Consider the following 7,005-nt stretch of genomic DNA (forward strand, 5'->3'; position numbering starts at 1 on the left):
TCGTTTCATCAAAGGTGTCAACCAGACGAGTACACCAGTCACTGCTAGTCTGTCGAGAAGTGCTTCCAACGACATTTTCTTCTGTTGTTCAAACTGTTTCTCTTTCTTCTCATAGTACTCCATTATTTTTAACCTTTGAGTCTGTACCAGTAGTCCCTTTTCAATATTAAACTCTTCTTCTGCCTACAAGTCACAACACACGATTTAATGCAGATTTGTGGTTTACAAGATCCTAATGAGTGATATAAACGCCTAGAAAAATCCAGACCAGGTTCATGATAGTGTGATCATTTGACTTCAGCACAGGCTAAACACTGAATTCAAACATTACCTTTGCATCAATTTCCTCTGCCTTCTCATTGGCCTCCTGCTCGATAAAGGCCATCATGTGTTTGATCTGGAGAGAGACACAGGACATTATTATGTTCAATGACATTTTGAGAAAATGAGAGCTTGTTAGTGTAGCACTGATTTGATCCCAATCATTCTAATTTAGATGACTGATAACACATAACTCATACAAGTATTCAATGACAATAGCTAGGTTCAGAATGTAATACTAGCTTGCTTATTACTGTACATAATATACTGTTTACTACTACTATTGTTTTAAAAATAGCTAGTGAAACAATCATTAATCCACAGTTATTGTTTCAAACTTTAGTATGCTACACTTTTGTCAGATAACCTCAATATGTTGCATGCTGAGTGCTGCCCAGTTATCAACATGGAAATAAAGAGTTAATTCGCATTTTTTATTCAGTTTTGTGTAAAGATGTCTTAACTTTTGGCAGACAGATCAAATGAGTACAGTAAATAGATAATAAAAAATAAACCATGGCTGCAATTATTTCCCAGTTCATCACATTTGAAAAGAAAGGCCAAGCTGAGCACAATGCATTATGCAATACAGTATTCTGTGCATTGTTATATACTACACATTTTGGCAAATAAAGGAGGTCATCCAGGTACTCTTTGCAAACAGTAAATGTGCATACTGTGCCAAAGCCAATAGCCAATCTCAAAGAGTTACTGTATGTGTACTGTTTTGGTTACTCTGATAATGATTCCTGGACAGTTATATAGCAAGATGATTTTGTTGTGTTAACTAACAGAAGGCAGAAAGAGCAAATCAAGGTGAGTGAACATAAAGGAATTTTCCAGGTTCAGTACAAGTTATGCTTAATCAGCAGCATTTGTGGCATAATGCTGATTACCACAAAAATGTATTTTGTCTCATCCCTTCTTATATATATATATATATATATATATATATATATATATATATATATAAAATATTGGTCAACGCCCCCGCTGTCTTCCAGGGGCTCGTAAATGACATGTTTAGAGACATGGTTGATCGTTTTGTGTTTGTCTGTTTTGATGATATTCTGATCTTCTCCCAGAATATCCAGGACCATGTTCAGCACGTCATGTAGGTGCTTCAGCGACTGCTAGAGAATCGGCTGTTTGTCAAGGCGGAGATGTGCGCTTTTCATGCGCAGGCGGTTCCGTTCCTGGGGTTCATCGTTTCGTCCGAGGGATTGTGCATGGACCCGGCTAAGGTTAGAGGACATCTCTGATTGGCCAACACCAGATTCTCGCAAGGCATTGCAGAGGTTTCTGAGGTTCGCTCATTTTTACCGGAGGTTTATTAGGAATTACAGCCAACTCGCCGCACCTCTGACAGATCTCACCTCCACACGCACTGACTTTTGTTGGTCCCCGCGAGCTGAGGCCGCATTTTATAAATTAAAGGAATGGTTTTCTACCGCACCCATCCTCGTAACTCCCGACCCTGCAAATCAGTTCGTGGTGGAGGTGGATGCGTCTGAGGTTGGTGTCGGAGTGGTCCTGTCGCAGCACTCTTCCTCAGATGGAAAGATGCCTCCGTGTGCCTTTTTTCACACCGCTTAACACCAGCTGAATGGAATTACGACATCGGCAATCAAGAATTATTGGCTGTCCGGTTGGCCTTGGGCAAGTGGCATCACTGGTTAGAGGGTTCGCGGATACCTTTCATGGTCTGGATAGATCATAAGAACCTAGAATACATTCGTAGCACTAAACGCCTCAACTCTATAGACAGGAGTACTATTGGGCGCTGGGCACTATTTTCGTATCGCCCGGGCTCTAAAAACGTCAAGCCCGACTTCTTGTCTCAAATGTTTTGAGGTCAAGACCTCCACTGTCCCACTGGATACCATTATATCTGCCACTCGTGTGGTGGGCATGGTATCCTGGGAGGTGGAGGCCAAAGTCTGTGCTGCGTTACGAAACACCGCGCTGCCGCTATGTGGCCAGAGGGCCAGTTATTTGTTCTGCGATCTGTTCGGATGCATGTCCTACAGTGGGGTCACTCAACCAATGTCACTGGCCATCATTAGCGTAGGATGTACGTCGATTTGTAGCCGCTTGCCCTGTTTGTGTGACTAATAAAATGTCCTGTGAACCCCCAGCAGGGCTCCTCCAACTGCTGTCTGTCCCTTCGAGACCCTGATCAAACATAGCCATGGATTTCTTAACTGGTCTCGCCCCCCCCCCATGGTGACACAGTCATTTTGACTGTTCTCGAAGGCGGCTCATTTCATTCCACTCCCCAAATTACCTTCAGTGAGGGAGACAGTGGTAGCCTCCCGGTCGATGTGGTTTCTGACAGAGGCTCCCAATTTGTGTCACGTTTTTGGGCAGAATTTGGTCGACAGCTGGGGCTACGGTGAGTTTGTCCTCTGGGTTTCACCCCCAGACAAATGGGCAGGTGGAGCGGGCGAATCAGGAGCTGGAAAAGGCCCTGTGCTGTGTGGCCTCCCGTAATCCGTCTTCTTGGAGCGATCATTTAGTTTGGGTCGAGTACGCCCACAACTCCTTGCAGTTGTCGTCTACGGGGTTATCACCCTTCTGGTGCAGCCTCGGTTATCAGCCGCCTCTGTTCCCACACAAGAACCCAATGTACAGGTTCCGTCTGCCCACACCTTTATACCATTAATAGGTCGGTGGACCGTACTGTCATGGCTAAGGTGAGTTTGCTGGTTTGTTTTGTATGTTTTGTTATTTTTTCTCACTCATGTCTCGCAGGTGCGGCCGGCATGCATGATCGGCGTTTCCATGGGAACATTGATTGTTCCTGGGGGAACGCTGATCATGCCACTGATTAGCGTGCCGAGCAACACCTGTTTTCCTCTAATTCACTCCCTTCTTAAGCCCTTCATGTTCTCAGTACATTTGCTAGATTGTTGTTAGATGTGAAGTAACTAACCTTACTCTCTCTGCCTAGTTGCTTCTGTCTCGTGTATCTGTTGATTGCCCGCGTGTCAGATGTGTGGTTGCCTTCCAGTTTGCTGCATGTCAGCTGGGTTTCCACAGAGGTGACTTTTACTGGGGGGTACGATAGCCTGTACTGTACCTATTAAATTCCTGTGGCACATCTGTTTCCAAGGAGGTAACCGTATTCAGGGTTGAGGGACCAAATGTAGTAATTTAAAGGGTTAGTTCACCCAAAAATGGAAATTCTGCTGTCATATACTCTACCTAATCAACCAATGAAAAACCCATATTGGTCAACCACTAATCTAAATATTGGGAGGAAATGTCTGTTACACTAGTTCTTACTATAGATCAAACACGAACATAGGATTCATGCAGATTGTTAATTATATTATGTGTTCCTTTAGCTGGATTTCTGGACCCATGCCATCTCTACTGAACATCTCTACTCTTGACATCTGTGTGCCTCACGCCAGTCTGTATGCTGTTAAAGACTTCCTCAGGGCAAACAATGTCCCTTTCAGTGTCATGATAAACATTGTGCAGGTGAAAACCATGGAGCCACATTTAAAGCAAACTGTAAATACAGATTAAAACACACACTGAAATTATTTGAATGTCCAGAACTTGTTAACATCAGTTGTTGGTGATGGAACTAGAATTATATATTAAGATGTAGGGAGTTTCAAACTTAAATTTTAACTCAGAACACATTTATTTTTACAAGTTTAGTAAAACTACAACTTTATTATAAAAAATAGCTTGAAGCAGCCTAAGGTGGTTAACTTGTCTCCAAGATGATTAGGCCGGTTTGTTTAGGCCCTTTTCAGGTGTTCAGACTGGGAGAACTGCTGGTTGACCAGCTTAACCACCTAAACACCAGCTTGGCAGGCTGGGAGACCACCTAATCCAGCTTAAACCAGATAAGACCAGCAAACCACCTCAGGCTGGTTCATGCTGATTTTAAGCAAGGAAAGAGTTGATAATAGAATTGTCTTTGTCTACCCTTACTTCACCCCTTTACCAGCTTAACACCAGTTTGGTCAGGCTGGGAGACCAGCTAAGACCAGCAAACAAACTTAGACTGGAGCAGCAAGGAGCAATTGCACAATGTAATGGTAAATAACATGGAAATTTTCTTGTGTCTCAGGATCTTTTACAAAAGGAGAAAGCAGAGATGGTGAGTAATGTAGGGATGGAACGCAGTACCAAGAGCTTCAACTTTGGTGTCTATCACACCCTGGATGAAGTGCTTCCGCTGTACATGAATATCAAGTATACACACAAACTCATGCACAACCATATGCAAGACATTATATCATGCATTTCCAAGCTGGAAAATATATGAATATTTAACTGCTTTAGATTTACAGTTTTATGGACACTCATGTTACAAGTCACCCTAACCTGGTCTCCAAAGTGCAGATTGGTAACTCTTATGAGAACCGTCCCATGTATGTCCTGAAGGTAAAGTCTAATGTAACAGATAATATGATTATAAATGCAGATTACAAATTAAGATCTATGTGCTAGTGTATGCTTTTTCATCTGTTTACATTGATTCTAGTTCAGCACCGGTGGTGTAAATTGACCAGCAGTTTGGGTTGATGCTGGAGGGTTCATGCCAGGGAGTGGGTTAGCCAAGCTTCTGCGGTATGGATTGCCAACAAGGTGAGTAAGAAGAATGGATTAAAGTCTACATAACATTAAAAAAATTATTCTAACACTCATTCTGACCTTATGAAATAATATTTTTGACTCACTAGATTGCTACAGACTATGGTGTCGATGCTTCTGTTTCCTCTATTTTGGGTCAAATGGATATCTACTTGATGATTTTGACCAACCCTGATGGATATATTTTCACTCACACCAGTGTAAGTGATTTACTGTTGGAAGTATTTGCTTAAGGGATAGTTCAGCCAAAAACGAAAATTAGAAGCATTTCAAATGACATTTCTTTTTGTCTTAAATTCAGAACCGTATGTGGCGTAAGACTCGTTCTGTGAACTCTGGTTCCTTCTGCCGTGGTGTTGACCCCAACAGGAATTGGATGCTGGCTTTGTGGTATGTAGATATTGTCATTCTCTCTCGTTAAAATATTACAACTTAGCAATGCTATTTTCATTTCTTATATGACTATGCACATTTGCTTCCAGGTCCTGGAGCCAGCAAGGATCCCTGTTCTGACCCCTACCGCAGTCCCTATGCCAACTCTGAGATCGAAGTGAAAAATGTTGTGGACCTCATCAAGAACCATGGCAACTTCAAATCCTTCATCTCCATCCACGCTTACTTCCAACTCTTAAAGTATCCGTACGGTTACACTTGCACAGACATTCCTGACCAGTCCGAGCTTGTAAGACAATCCACATCCATACACCTCTAAAGCATTTTCATGCTCAGGTTTGTCCTAAATAATCTCACAATCACATTTATTTTGGTGTATTGTAGCATGCCGTGGGCACATCTGCAGTCAATGCTCTCAGCTCCCTGTATAACACCAGATATCAAGTTGGCAGCATCTGCAAGATTATCTGTAAGTAGATTGCATAGGCCACTTTATGGAGACATTTAACTGTATTTGAACAGCTTACACAGCTTATGTTTTCTCATTATCAATGATGACCTGTTTAATTTCAGACCAAACAAGCGGAGGAAGCATCGACTGGTCCTACAACATCGGCATCCAATATTCTTTGCTTTTGAGTTGCGTGATACTGGCCTCTATGGTTTCCTTTTGCCTGCCAATCAGATCATTCCCACTGCAGAGGAGACCTGGCTCGCTCTCAAAAACATTATGGAATATGTTTGTGATCATCCTTATTGAAAGAAATGTGCAAATGTAATGTACTGAAGCTTCAGTAAAGGTCTCACACTGTATTTGTTTGTTTCATGTATCTTACTAAAGTGATCTGTTTCATGACATGTATAATTATTGCAATATTCCAAATTCCTATTCAGTAATTTCCCATATTACATGATTGATATTTTTCATAAACATGGCAGAATTTACATGCATTTCTTTGTCTCCAAAGTGTTCAAACTATGCTGTAAAATGTATATGTATTTATAGCTATTATTGATATTATAAATTAAATATGAATGAATGTTTTGGTCCCCAGTATGTTAAAAGAATGTATATTATTTAATTTATTATTATTGTATATTATTCTATAAACATGTACAGTACTGTGCAAAAGAGTACTTTTTACAAAAACATTTATCTTAAGATAGTTATGTATATCTTCAGCTTTAGTGTGTCAATAGGAAATATAAATTTTAGACTCCCAAACATTACTTTTGTAAATAGAATAGATTACAACAGAAGAACAGGGAGCACTGCAACAGATAGCACGGCCCCCACAGACCCCCTACTGAATATCGAGTCAGTCAGGGATTACATGAAGAGATAGAAGCAATTGAGACAGACTAAACAGAAGAACTGTGGCAAATTCTCCAAGAAGCAGATGTTTCCAAGGTGTCCAGGTGTACCTAGGAGAATTGTTGGACTTTGCATGACATTAATTGATTGGCATTATTTTTGAAGACATCCTTACTATGTAACATTTTTCACCAGTGCCTAAAACTTTTGCACAGTACTTTATATTTTTATTTGTATTATTTATTATTATTATTTGTATTATTTATAACTATTATTTAAAATATTTAATACAGTATTTAAATTACATATATATATATATATATATATATATATATATATATATATATATATATATA

The 7,005-nt window shown here is 40.4% G+C and overlaps 1 pseudogene; it reads left to right on the top strand.

Moving 5' to 3' along the window:
• LOC127437573 (carboxypeptidase A2-like) lies at positions 1-6,853 on the top strand (annotated as a pseudogene).
• Positions 6,854-7,005: the final 152 nt, after the last annotated feature.

The sequence above is a fragment of the Myxocyprinus asiaticus genome, chromosome 48 (genome assembly GCF_019703515.2).
Source record: "Myxocyprinus asiaticus isolate MX2 ecotype Aquarium Trade chromosome 48, UBuf_Myxa_2, whole genome shotgun sequence".
NCBI lineage: Eukaryota > Metazoa > Chordata > Actinopteri > Cypriniformes > Catostomidae > Myxocyprinus > Myxocyprinus asiaticus.